Here is a 15589-nt window from a genome sequence, read left to right as displayed (position 1 = left end):
ACTTCTCTCATCCCATTCTTGAGGTGCTTGACCTCCTCTCATCGGAAACAGTGGCTCTCTAAAGCAAAAGCTCAGGGAATTGCTTTGAAGAGATGATGAGCCATGCAGTTTGAAAAATTACAGCTAGGACTGGGCAAGGTGGCTCAGTGGCTCATGCCTGAAACTGTAGCATTTTGGGAGGCCGGGATGAATGAATTGCTTGAGCCCAGGAGTTCAAGACCAGCCTTGGCAACATGGAGAAACCCTGTCTTTACAAAAAAATACAAAAATTAGCTGGGTGCGATGGCATGCACCTGTAGTCCCAGCTACTTGGAAGGCTGAGGTGGGAGAATTGTTTGAGCCTGGGAGGCAGAGGTTGCAGTGAGCTGAGATTGCACCACTGCCCTTTAGCCTGGGCGATAGAGCCAGACCCTGTCTTAAAAAAAAAGATAAAAATTCCAACTGAAATGTTGCTGTTTCCAGAAGGTCATGGAAAGCCCAGATTTTCAGGATGGAAGCCTATTGACACTTGTGCCATTTACAACTACTTTCAGGATTATGCTAGTCTTTTAAAAATGTCAAGTAATATTTGATTACATTTTCTGTACTGGGAATGTAGGAATTTTGCATATGTGACATGGAAAGCAATATATGTTGGAGTCCAAATATAGGAATCAACCAAAATAATTATTGTAAACAAATTAATAATTGTCATTATATTGCCATCTATGCCATTGGGATAATAAGAGGATCTTCTCCTATGGTATTTTTGCATGGTGAAGATCCACAGGGCTATGAAAGATGGGCTGAGGAGTCACATGGACAGGGCAGGAGGGCAGATTTTCATGGGTAATCGTAATGACCTGGTGCACATCTTTCTGGAAACTGATTAATGTAGTTCTTAGCCATTTGCATATTTTTGTGAGTGACAACTATTTTAAGATATTAAATTGAAATTGGTCCATTATATTATTATCTTTTAAAACAATAATTAATCTCTTTAACAGTTTGGATAACTAAACTTTAAGAGTATTATTAATCTGGAAATGATCAGAGCTGGAACATTGCTGTTAAAGGAATGCATTTATTCTTTTTTTAATATGTCTTATATAGAAAGCACGTAAAATGGAACTTACAGTTAACTTACCGCCTTAGTTTGTTTGTGTTGCTATAAAGGTATACTTGAGGCTGGGTAGTTTATAAAATTAAAAAATGATTATTTGGCTGTTGGCTCTTTGGGCTGTACAAGAAACATAGCACCGGCATCTGTTCAGCTCCTGGTGAGAAGGTCAGGCTGCTTCCACTCATGGCAGAAGGCTAAGGGGTGCTGGTGTGTGCAGTGATCCCATGGTGAGAGAGGAAGCAAAAGTGAAAAGTGGGAGGTGCCAGGCTCTTTTTAACAACCAGTTCTTATGGGAACTAACAGAGCAAGAACTCACTCACTACTGTGAGAATGGCAACAAGACATTCATGAGGAATTTGCCCTCAGGACCCGAATACCTCCATTAGGCCCTACCTTCGAACATCACTACTCTGAGGATTAAATTTCAATATGAGGTTGGAGGGGACAAACATCCAAATTATAGCACTTATATATTTATCAATTTTCTCAACAAAACTATAAAATATGCAACCTTATTTTCAATGTTAGAATTTGCCAAAATGGCTAGCCTTCTTTTCCCTTTAAAACTACTTTAAAGAGTAAAATACTAAATAAATAGAAGAAACCTAAAAATCAAGTCAGCTGATTTATGGTCATGTGATTTTCAAAAATCTTTTCTCTAACCAGGCCTGCATATGTAAAGGAAGGCTCAAACCTTCCATAGAGTTTCAAATCCTCTTCTACCCAAATATTGTATTTCCTCAGAACTGGCTTAACGTTTCTTGGTCAAGCCATATAACCTGTTCTAGAAGGGAACCCCGTCTGTCTCATTTTTATGTGTACAAAAAATGGTTAAAATGGGACAATGCCCCCGTTTTTTTTTTTTTTTTTTTACCCTGAATGGTGGCTGCCAGCTATTAAAATGCTAATTACCCCAAAAATACAAAAACACCAAATATAGGAGCCAAAGACAGCCAGAAAACAAGAGGAATGAAGTCTACTGAGTGATTAATCATTTGATTAACCAGGTAAGTCTCTGGCACATTACTAATTAGCTCACTTACAAAGCCCTGCACTGAACAGCCCTGGTTTGATTAAAGAGGTGCCGAGCATTCAAACCCTGATGCTTGAGCTGCTTTTATAAAACAAAATGTGACTTTCATTCTAAGCTCATCTCTGTAATCCAGAGATGACTTCTCAGGCCTCTGACACTCAGACCTAGGCAAATAAATCAAACAGCCAGAAAATAGTCCTGTGAAAACAGCTCAGAAAATATAATCTGTCTTCTAGGACTCTTTATTCTAATTTGTAAAGGAGATTGTCTAAATTCTGAGGTTGCAGTAACTACTTGTTGATGGCCCATTGGGTTATCTGCAGGCATTGGTAGAAGACTCTGCCTTTGTAGAAAGTCATAAATCTGCTCTCACTCCACTCTATTCCTGTGGTAGGATTTATGAGATTTAAAAGAAGATGTTTGACATCGTTATTACAGATCTTCTCAACTTTACTATGGAGTTTTCCTTTAAAATATATTCACAGTTTATTTCTTCTTGGCTAAGTATTTCTATTCTTAGTCATTTTAATGGATTCTTTTTTTCCCTGAATGGAAACATCCATCTTCTCTGTGGTACTAATTTAGAGTGATCCTGACTGCCTACAAAATTAAGGAGGCATATTAGACTCTTTCTGCTCCATGATTCTACTTTGGATTCTCATACAGAATCTTTGCTTCTTTATTTTTTCAGCTTGCTTAAAATAACTGAATACTTTTTCAGGCTGTACACTGCACCAATGAGTCTGGCAACAATGCTATTGTAGTTTTCTTTGTAACTACTGCAGGAATCAAAAAAAAAAAAAAAAACTAATAGAAATGTTGGTTGGGTTAGCGGAAGTACAGTGTTAAGGTCAAAGCCAAATTCTTATGATATTTCAGGTTGATCATATCATGGCTGGATATCACGTCCCCTCTGGGTGCCATATTCCGAAAGGTTATTTTCAAAACAGAACTTGTCTAACAATGGCCAGGAAAGAGAGGATCGTGTTGGGACATCTTGTCATGGGGGAATAGCTAAGGAACTGAAGAAGAGACCAGAGTGGATATGAACATGGCACCTGTCTTTAAATACCTGAAAGATGAAATGAAATATACTCTTGTTCACTGTTACAACTCCAACATATAGCAAAGTGCCTGGTAAGAGCAAGCATAAGCAACAGTGATCATGACTTTTTGAACACATAGTATGTGCCAGTCATTGTAATGGTGTTTTGCTTACCCTATCTTACTTAGAAATTATTATTATCTCCAATATATAGTTGAGGAAGCTCAGGCTCAGAAAGATTAAGAAACTTGTTGTAAAGTGCATGGTACATATCTAATCTAGGAGTCAAGACAGGTCTGTGTCCGGGGCCTGAGTACGTCTCTCCATGGCAGCCTGACTCTCATGGCACCAATTTTGATGCCACAATGAGCTTAATATTCACTGGAGATCTGAGTTGGAACTTTTGTGACCAAATCTTAGCATTTACATTTTTTTGCTTATGGATGAGGAATTGAGGTTTGGGGAACTGAGGTTGCATAACTGGTATATTTCAGAATCAGGACTAAAAACCCAAGACTTTCTACAAAACCCAGTCTCTTGATCACTATGTTCTGTCTCCTCTCTGCTATGAACAACTCAATACATGCTTGATTTTAGCTTGATCTGGACAAAATACTACTGTTTTAAGTGAGAATCTCCATTGTATCTACCTTCTTCTGCTTAACTTTTGAAAACTGGGAACCCCCTTGTTTTCTGGACCTGAATTCTCGGTTTGCCCTTAACTGGTATTCAGCTTTTCTCTGGATTCTTTATCTGCCCTGCTCCAGCTGACCTTCCTGTTGGAAATGCAGGTAATTATTATCTAAGTTTACTAAGTGTTTTGTGTAGTGTCAACATATCAGATCTAGTACAGCACTAAGTGCGTATCCTCCCAACATTTAAATATTACTTTTAACGATCTCATGAATAGAATTATTATTGCCTATATTTCACAGATTAGCAATCACAGTCTCAGAGAGGTTAAGCATATTCTCAAGGTCACACAGCTAGTTAATTTAGCCAGGGAAATCAGGCAAGAGAAAGAAATTAAGGATACCCAAATAGGAAGAAAGGAAGTCAAACTATCTCTGTTTGCAGATGACATGATCTTATATCTAAAACCTCCATAGTCTCAGCCCAAAGCTCCTTCAGCTGATGAACAACTTCAGCAAAGTCTCAGGATAGAAAATCAATGTGCAAAATTTACTAACATTCCAATACACTAACAACAGTCAAGCCAAGAACCAAATCAGGAACACAATTCCGTTCACAAATGCCATAAAAAGAATAAAATACCTAGGGATACAGGTAACCAGGAAGAAGAATGATCTCTACAAGGAGAACTACAAAACATTGCTCAGAGAAAACAGAGATGACACAAACAAATGGAAAAACATTCCATGCTCATGAATAGGATTAATCAATAGCATTAAAATGGCCATACTGCCCAAAGCAATGTATAGATTAAATGATATTCCTATTAAACTACCACTGACATTCTTCACAAAACTAGAAAAGTCTATTTTAAAATTCATATGGAACAACAACAAAAAGAGCCCAAGTAGCCAAGGCAATCTTAAGCAAAAAGAACAGAGCTGGAGGCATCATACTACCTGACTTCACTCTATACTACAGGGCTACAGTAACCAAAATGGCATGGTACTGGTACAGAAACAGACACATATGCCAATTAAACACAATAAAGAATTCAGAAATAAGGGTGCCCACCTACAACTATCTGATCTTTGACAAACTTGACAAAAACAATCAATGACAAAAACAAACTTGACAAAAACAAAGGATTGCCTATTCAATAAATGGTAATAGGATAACTGACTTACCCATATGCAGAAGATTGAAACTGGACCCCTTCCTTTTACCATATACATAAATCAACTCAAGATGGATTAAAAACTTAAATGTAAAACTCAAAACTAGAAGAAACCCTGAAGGACAATCTAGGCAATAACATTTTGGACATAGGAACAGGAAAAAATTTCATGATGAAGACGACAAAAGCAATTGCAGCAAAAGCAAAAATTGCAAATGGTATCTAAGTAAACTAAAGAGTTTCTGTACAGCAAAGGAAACTATCAACAGACTAAACAGATAACCTATAGAATGGGGGAAAATTTTTGCAAACTATGCATCGGACAAAGGTCTAATGTCCAGTATCTATAAGGAACTTAAACAAATTTACAAGGAAAAAAACATTAAAAAGTGGGCAAAAAAATGAACAAGCACTTCTCAAAAAAAGACATGCATATGACTAACAATCACAGGAAAAAAAGCTCAACATCACTAATCATTAGAGAAAAGGAAAACAAAATTGCAATGAGATACCATCTCATACCAGTCAGAAGAGCTATTACTAAAATGTCAAAAAATAACAGATGCTGAAGTGATTGTAGAGAAAAAGGAATGTTTACACACTTTTTGTGGCAGTGTAAATTAGTTTAACCATTGTGGAAGACAGTGTGGTGATTCCTCAAAGACCTAAAGACAGAATGACCATTCAATCCAGCAATCTCATCACTGAGTACATATACAAAGGAATATAAATTCCATTATAAAGACACATGCATGTACATGTATAGTGCAGCACTATTCACAATTACAAAGACATGGAATCAGCCTAAGTATCCATCAATGATAGAATGAATAAAGAAAATGTGGTACATATACACTACGAAAGAGTATACAGGCATAAAAAGAATGAGATCATGTCCTTTGCAGGAACATGGATGGAGCTGGAGGCCATTATCCTTACAAAACTAATGCAGGAACAGAAAACCAGATACTTCATGTTCTCACTTATAAGTGGGAACTAAATGATGAGAACACATGGACACATAGAGGGGATCAGCACATACTGGGGCCTACTGGAGGATGGAAGGTGAGAGGAAGGAGAAGATCAGGAAAAATAATGGGTACCTGAGTGATGAACTTGTCTGTATAACAAACCCCCATGAAACAAGTTTACCTGTAAAACAAACTTGCACATGTGCCACTGAACTTAAAAGTTGAATAAAATATTTATTGAACAGCTTTAGAAAAGTTTTTATATTTTACTAGTACTCAATGTATACTTTTACAAATATTGTTTCTTGATGGAAACAGGCACAGTCTTATAAAATATTGATATCTGTTAAAAAATGAATGGGCAATTCAGGTTAATAGTAATAATAACAACAATAATACATATATTATTTCTACTATGTGCATGCTACTATGTTCCCTTCATGCTTCCCTTCACTTGCCAATGTTTCCTTCTTTCCTTGCAAAGAACATAAAAAGCCTCTTATTAATCAGTTATCACTAGGTAAGTATCATTGTATTAGTTGTTCTCACACTGCTATAAAAAACTACCTGAGACTGGGTAATTTATAAAGAAAAGAGGTTTAATTAACTTGTAGTTCTGCAGGCTGTACAGAAGGCATGGTTAGGGAGGCTTCAGGAAACTTACAATCACTGTGGAAGGTGAAGGGGAAGGAAGGAAGTCTCCACTTGGCCAACAGGAGAGAAAGACAGAGAAGTAAAAGACACACTTTTAAACAAACAGATCTTAGGAGAATTGTATCACAAGAACAACAAGAGGAAAGTCTACCCCCATGATTCAATCGCTACCCACCAGGCCCCTCCTCCAACACTGGGAATTACAATTTGACATGAGACTTGGTTGGGGACACAGAGCCAAACCATAGTATTCCACCTCTGGCACCTCCCAAATCTCATGTTCTCACATTTCAAAAGACAATCATGCCTTCCGAAGAGTCCCGCAAAGTTTTAACTCTTTCCAGCATTAACTCAAAAGACCAAGTCCAAAGTCTTATCTGAGACAAGGCAAGTCCCTTCTGCCTATGAGCCTGTAAAATAAAAAACAAGTTAGTTACTTCACAGATACAATGGGTGTATTGGCATTGGGTAAATGCTCCTGTTACAAAACGGAGAAATCAGCCAAAACAAAGGGGCTATAGGCCCTATGCAAGTTTAAAACCTGGCAGGGCAGTCATTAAATCTTAAAGCCCCAAACAATCTCCTTTGATTCCATGTCTCACATCTGGGCAACACTGATGCACAGGGTGGACTCCTAAGGCCTTGGGCAGCTCCACTTCTGTGACTTGGCAGGGTACAGCACACTAAACTGGTTTCACAGGCTGGCATTGAGTACCTGTGGCTTTTCCAGGTGCATGGTGCAAACTGTTGGTGGATCTACCATTTGGGGTCCTGGAGGATGATGGCCCTCTTCTCACAGCTCCCCTTGGCAGTACCCCAGCTGGGATCCTTTGTGGGGCCTCCAACCCCACATTTCCTTTCCATGCTGCCCTAGTAGAGGTTCTCCATGAGGGCTCCCCCGCTGAAGCTGACTTCTGCCTGGACATCCAGGTATTTCCATACATCCTCTGAAATCTAGCAGAGGCTCCGAAGCCTCAACTCTTGCCCTCTGTGCACCCATAGGCTTAACACTAAATGGAAACCTTGGCTTGCACCCTCTGGAGCAGTGGCCTGAGATGTATCTGGGGCTTTTTTAGCCATGGCAGGAGGACCAGCTGGGATGCAGGGAACAATGTTCTGAGGTTGTGCAGGGCAGTGGGGGACCTTGGCCAAGTCCACAAAACCATCTTTCCCTCCCAGGCCTTCAGGCCTGTGATGGGAGGGGCTGCTGTGAAGGTATCTGAAATGCCTTGGAGGCATTTTCCCCATTGTCTTGATTATTAACATTTGGCTTCTCTGTACTTATGCACATTTATGCAGCAGGCTTGAATTCCACTCCAGAAAAATGATTTTTCTTTTCTGTTACATGGTCAGGCTGCAAATTTTCCAAGCTTTTATGCTCTGCTTCCCTTTTAAATATAATTTCCAGTTTCGGGTCATTTCTTTGTTTATGCAAATGAATATAGGCTTTTGGAAGCAGTCATGCCACATGTTGAACACTTAGCTGCTTAGAAATTTCTTCTGCCAGCCACCCTAAATTGTCTCTCTCAAGTTCAAAGTTCCACAGATCTCTACAGCAGGGGCACAATGCCACCAGTCTCTTTGCTAAAGCATAATAAGAGTGACCTTTACTTCAGTTTCCAGTAAGTTATTCATCTCCATCTGAGACCTCCTCAGCCTGGACTTCACTGTCCATATCACTATCAGCATTTTGGTTACAACCATTCAGAAGTCTCTAGGAAGTTTCAAACTTTCTCCGTTCTTCCCGTTTTCTTCTGAGCCCTTCAGAGTGTTTCAACCTCTGCCCCGTTCCAAAGTCACTTCCACATTTTCAGGTGTCTTTATAGTAATGCTCCACTTCTTTGGTACCAATTTTCTGTATTAGTTCATTCTCACACTGCTATAAAGATCTACCTGAGACTGGGTAATTTATGAAGAAAAGAGGTTTAACTGACTCATAATTTCTGTAGCCTGTACAGGAGGCATGGCTGGGGAGGCCTCAGGAAACTTACAATTATGGTGGAAGGTGAAGGGGAAGCAAGCATGTCGTCACATAGATGACAGCAGAAAGAGAGAGAGAGAGAGAGAAAGAGAGAGAGAAGGGGGCATTGCTACACACTTAAACAAACAGATCTTGGGGGAACTCTATCACAAGAACAGCAAGGGGGAAGTCCACCTCTGTGATTCAGTCACCTCCCACAAAGCCCCTCCTCCAACACTGGGAATTGCAATTCGACATGAGATTTTGGTGGAGACACAGAGGCAAACCATATCAATCATCTTCTTCATTATCATCAATTTAGGTAAAAAACTGTAGAAAGGTATAAACAAAAATATAAGTCACTCACGTCTTAGAGACAACAATGAACTATCAAACAAGGAGACTGAGGCTTACAGAAATGGCGTGACTTTCTCATAGTCTTTCAGCTGATAAACAAGCTTTCTGCCTTGATTTCAGTGCCATAAAGGTTGGATGGCATATATATTTTAAAGAGGAGCAAATGGATAATTTAGATGTTAGTTAAGGAGAAATAGACAATGATGGAAAAATGTTCAAAAGACTTAGAAAAGTTGGTGAAAACTTATAGAAATGTCATGAAGGCCTTAGTAAGGCATAAATAAAAACGTTTAGTGACATTAACCTGTCTGTAAAGCTATGTTTCAGTGGACAAAAGAGCCCTTTTTAGTTCAGAGGAGATTTAGTTAAGTGGACCCTCCTGGTTAAGGAAATGTAAAAACCAAGTGAATATGCATCTATGATTCTAGAAGAAGAGTATAGCTGGATTTGTGTACATTGCGCACATGTGTGTAATTTTTCAAAGGCTGTGCTCCTTAGAGTCTTTGATATGTGGAGTGGTGGTGATAGTTTGCCTTCTGAGATAGAGAAATCGATATCCAAACTTCTGCTTCATATGGTGTGAAGTTAGGGAACTTTGCTGAGTGGATTGGATTGGAGCAAGATGTGCTGGCAAGAAAGGGCCCCAAAAAACCCGATGACCCCAAAGAGTAATTCATTTGGAGGGAAGAGAAATCTGATGACTTCTAGATTTATGTCTCCAGTTCATAACTAATGCCCAGGCTTGTATATCCCACCTAACATCTCCATTAACTAGGTCCAAAAAATAATCTCTTGATTGCTGAAATATTCCATTGGTTTTCCATCTTGCCCAGAGTAAATGTCTAAGTCCTTATGTGGCTTCCAAGGCCCTTTGTGATCTTAGCCTCTGCTTACCTCTTACTCCTTATCTCTGCTGTTCTCTACTTGGTTCTCTCTACTTCACCCACACTGGCATCCTCGCTGTTTCTCGGCCATGGCAGGCATACTCTGGCCTCAGAGCTTTTACATCTGCTGTCTTCTCTGCCTCAACTGCTCTATCTCCAGATATTCACAATGCTTGTCTCCTTGCTACATTTAGATGTCAGATGATACCTCATCAGCAAGGCCTTTCATAAACCGCCCACCTAGAATAGCCAGGACTCCTTTATTCTCCCACTCACTCCCCTGCTTAATACTTTACCTCTGTATCTTATTTTATTTTTTTCATGTGCCTGTAACTATCTGACATATTTTATATGTGTAATTTATTGGGCTGGTGGTGGACTAGTATCTGTCAGATCTTACAGGCCCAGTCTTCAATAGTGACACCTTGTGGCAGGAGAGGCAACATTAGCAGATAGCAGACTTTAGACCCTCCAATTTCCTCTGGGGCTGGCATTTGTAATCAGGACTGAGTAAGCCCCTGAGGTCTTGGACAATTCTAGGTGGTGTGTTTTTTTATTCATTGCATGTTTTGCAATAAGGTAATATATTCACATGGTCTAAAATGCAAAAGTAGCAAAAGATACCTGATGAGTCTCCCACTCACCCCTGCTCCTAGTCACCCAGAATTCCTCCTCTGACATGACCAGTTTCTCATGTAGCCTTCTAGAGATATTCTATGCATGTATAAGCAAATACATATATAGACGTATATTTTTTTCTTTTTTGCACAAAATATAAAATATTATATCCATAGTTCTGTGTCTTGCCTGTGGATTTGTTTTATAAATAAGAGGCCATGTAAAGTGCAGAATTTGTGTATGGTGTGATGAATTTTTACTCAAGTACATACCCATGTGATCACCACCTGGATTAAGATATCTATTTCCTGCACCCCAATGTCTCCCTTGTGCCTCTTCCTATTCTCTCCAGAGATAATTGCTATTCTCACTTTTATCACCATCTTTTAGTTTCTCCTGGTCTTGAATGCCATGTAAATGGAGTCATATATTATGTGCTATTGTGTTTCTGTTTCAATCCAAGCTATGTACTTTTTAATAGAAAATTATTTCTTGATGATTGTACCTCATAAGGATAAAGGACATACAGAACTTTGTCCTCCTCTTTTATAATAAAGAATGCACCATGCTTTATTTAACCACTCCGTCCTGATGTAGATGGGACTTGCAACTAAACATGCACAAGCACACGTGCAAGTATATCTGTCGACTGAATACAAGGAAGTGGAATTGGTGGGTCAAAGGCTATGTACCTGTATACTTTTGATAGGTGTTCCATTTAGTGCTTGTAGCAATGTACAATCAACAATATACAAGAATGCCTTTTTCCCACACCTTTGCCATCTGAGTATGTTTTCAAACTTTGGATCATTGTCAGTTTGGTTTTTTATTTTTGAGATGGAGTCTCACTCTGTCACCCAGGGTGGAGTGCAGTGGCACGTGATCTCAGCTCACTGCAAGCTCCGAGTAGCTGGGACTATAGGGGCCCCCCACCGTGCCCAACTAATTTTTTGTGTTTTTAGTAGAGACTGGGTTTCACCATGTCAGTGAGGATGGTCTCGATCTCCTGACCTCGTGATCCCCCTGCCTCGGCCTCCCAAAGTGCTGAGATTACAGACGTGAGCCACCGCGCCCGGCCCCATTGCCTGTTTTTAAAAGCAAAATGGCATCTCAGTATATTTTCTCATTATGAGTGAGACCAAACATTATTTCTTATTTTAAAGACCCATTTGTATTTTTCCGTAAACTGCGTACATATAACTTAACTGTTTTCAAATTCGTTAGTGATATTTTCTCTCACTGGTTTCTGAGCACAATTTATGTATTAGGAAAATTATCCCTTTGATGTGATATGAATTACAAACATATCTTTGAAATATTTTGTTTTTGGACTATTTTTAAGCCATTTATGAATGGCTAAAATGTTTTACTTTTAAAATGTTTTAGTTTTATGTGGTCATGCATCAACTTATTTAAAGTTTTAGGGTTTTGTGTTATTCTTTGAAAGCCCTTCCCTACTCATAAATTGTTTAAATAAATCATATTGTTTTCTTCTAGTCTTTTTATAGTTTCCTTTTAAATTATTAATGGTTTCGATAATTCTATAATTCTTTTTGGTGTAAGGTATGAAGTAGTGATCCCAATTTTTTTCCCAAATTGAATCTATCAACACTAACTGTTTACTCATGAATCCATTTTTTGCCCAGCTTATCATATACTAAATTACTCATGCATTTGGGTTTATTTCATAATTTGGCATTGTTCTATTTATATGTGCACCAGTTTAAATTACTATAGATTTAACATATTTTAATATTGGCTTTTAAGTAGAAATATGTTAATATGGAACTACTGTTTGTCCTTGTAATAATGGTAGCAGACTTCATAGCAGTTAATTATAATAATAAAAGAGATGTGACTGTATTTGGAGCTCAAATGTAGGGAGCAGAATACAGTGGCTAGAGAAGAATAAAATGTAGCAACAAATCAGACAAAGATCCCAAAGTACATACTTATCATCCCCCTCTTCTCTTCTCCCTCCTCGCCAATCCCCCACGTCTCCACTCAGCAGACTGACTGCTTGGAGCGTACCGAACAGTTTGTCCAGAGGTACGGTGGATGGTGACATAAAAGTGATAGGTTAGAGCTTGAATATGGAAGGTCTCCCTTTACCTCCAGTCTTTAAAAAGTGACAATGCAAATAATAGATTTTATAATTGTACTTTCTTAATGATTTCAATTTTTATTTCATTTTAATTTATGATTAAAAAATTAATGTATTAAATAAATATTTATTGATTACACACCACTTAGAATGATGTAAATCCAAAACACTGACAAACCAAATGCTATCAAGGTTGTGGAACAACAGGAACTCTTATTCAATGCAAAATGGTAGAGCCACTTTGGAAGTTTTCTTACAAAACTAAACAGACTCTTATATGTTCCAGCAATTGTATTCCTTGGTATTTATCCAAAGGAGGTGAAAACTTATGTCCACACAAAAACCTGTATGTGGATGTTTATGGCAGTTTTATTAGTATAACAAAGATGTCCTTCAGTGGGTGAATGAATAAATAAACTGTGGTACGTCTTGACAATGGGATATTATTCAGCACTAAAAGGAAATGAGCTATCGAGTCATGAAAAGACATGAAGGAACCTTAAATGCATACTACTACATGAAAGTAGCCCAGTCTGAAAAAACTACTTACTCTATGATTCCAAATATATGGCAGTCTGGAAAAGGCAAAACTATGAGGACAGTAAAAGGATCAGTGGTTGCTAGGGGTTATGGGGAGGGAGGGATGAATCTGCAGAGCAGAGAGGATTTTTAGGGCAGTGAAGATACTCTGATACTATAAAGGTGGCGACATGTCATTATACATTTGTCCAAACCCATAGACTATACAACACCAAGAGTGAACCCTAATGTAAGCTATGGTCTTTGGATGATGATGTGTTAGCGTAGGTTCATTGATTGGAACAAATGTGCCTTTCTGATATGGTATATTGATAGTGGGAGAGGCTATGCACTTGTGGGGGAAGGGGATATATAAGAACTCTCTGCACCTTCCACTCAATTTTTTGTGATGAACCTAAAACGATTCTAGAAAATAAAGTATATTGAAAGTTCAAAAAAAAAAAAAAAAGATCATCCAATGTAAGTACTGTCAATGGTAGCTGGTATTAAATGATTAGCAAGACTGGTATAGTCCCTGCCCTCATGGAGCTGGTGAATGCCAACCTAAAGGTTATGTGATGTCTGACGAGAATCCTGAAAATTCTCAGAGGGTAAGCAAGTGAGAGTGGAAAGGACTTCAGCAGCAGTCAGGTGTGAGTTCAAATTCTGACTACATGCTTACAAGCCTGACTCTCGGCATATTTCTGAGACTCATTTGCTCAATTGTAGAAAGAGATAAAAGTCTTTCCCTCCTAACGTTACTGCGAGGCTTAAAGGACCTGGGGTAGCACCAGGCTCCTATTTGGTGCTTATTAGAGAGTGGATTCTTTCTGGGGATTCTGAGTACCCTACTTGGGCAAAGCAAAGGGCAGCCACACTCAAGAGAGTGCTGGCCGATGCTTTCTAAATTTATAACATGTATACCTCCATTGAGAGCCTGTTTATGTTGGCAATTTCCCCTAGGATCTCTTCAGATTGCCCATGTTCTTTGCAGACTACCAGACACAGACTAAACATTCATCCTCCGCCTCCGTGCACCTTTGCTTGGGCTTCTCATGTTTACTCTTGCCTCTTTCCTTCAGCTGAAACCTTGGCTTTGTGAGAAATTTCCCCAATGAAATGTTCTTCTTTTAACTAAGAAAGTACATGCTTTTTTAGTTAAGAAAGTTTGACAACTGCACTTCATTATATTTATATTACATATAGTATTTCTAATATCTTCTTCTTTATCAGCTTCCCTAAACCTGACTGGTTAATACTATTACAGGCTGATACAAAATGGACTGTATTGCTTTGATGCACAGCTCTGCTTTGTGGGGAGGAACTGAAGGTCAGATATGAGTATTTACTTTTGAATTAGCATGAACAGAGACTGAAATATGTAACCCAGACAGGAAATGTGTGCCATTCCCTGACACCCAGGATGGATTCTATTCCCTCCTTTTTTGTTCACATAGTGCCTGGTGTTTGCTCCTGGAAAGGAAGTGATTACATTCTGTGGATTCTAGAATCCTAATTCTTATTTCAGAGCCACAGACCACCATAAGATGCTCTGGGTCTATTAGATTGCTTATCTGCCCTGTGCCCCTGTATTCTCATCTGTAAAATCGGTTTAATAATAGAACTTATAGTACTTCATATGGCTGACGTGAGGATTGAATGATTTAATGCATAAGAAGCACTGTGTTTGGTACTGTTCTAAGTGCTTCCTAGGCATTAATTCATTCAATCCTCACAACAATCATTTGAAGCAAGTGCTGTTATTAAAAATGCCTAATATGTTTTTGAATATCAAAACTCTTATCACATTGAATTGCACATATATGTTTACTTATTTGTCTTTCCCACTAACCCATGAGGTTTCTTTTTTCTCTCTGGCTTTATTGATATATAACTGACAAATGAAAAATGGCATATATTTAAGTTTTACAATGTGATGTTTTGGTAAAGCTATACCTTGTCTAATGATTCCCACAACTAGACTAGTTAACATATTCATCATCTCACGTAGTTACCATTTTTTGGTGATGCAAACATTTAATATTGACTCAGTATATTTTAAGTATAAAATACATTATTATTAATGACAGTTATCATATGGTATATTAGATCTGTAGAATTTGTATGTCTTATAACTGAAAGTCTGCACCCTTTGACCAACATGTCTTCATTTCCTCCATCTCCTGCCTCCTAACAACCACCATTCTAGTCTCTCTTTCTGTAGATTTGACTTTGAATTCTCTATGTAAGGAATATCGTGTAGTATTTATCTTTCTGTTTGGCTTATTTCACTTGGCATAATGTTCCCCAAATTCATCCATTTAGCCACAAATAGCAGGTTTTCTTTCTTTTTTAAAGGCTAAATAATATTCCATTGTGTACACACACACACACACACACACACACACACACACACACACAATTTCTTTATTCACTCATCTGTCAAAGGATACTAAGGTTGTTTCTGTACTTTGACTATTGTAAATAATCCTGCAATGAACATGGGAGTCCAGATCTTTCTTCAAGGTACTG

Source organism: Mandrillus leucophaeus, unplaced genomic scaffold (assembly GCF_000951045.1).
Source record: "Mandrillus leucophaeus isolate KB7577 unplaced genomic scaffold, Mleu.le_1.0 Scaffold14, whole genome shotgun sequence".
In the NCBI taxonomy this organism is placed as follows: domain Eukaryota; kingdom Metazoa; phylum Chordata; class Mammalia; order Primates; family Cercopithecidae; genus Mandrillus; species Mandrillus leucophaeus.
Note: the sequence above shows the minus strand (reverse complement) of the source record.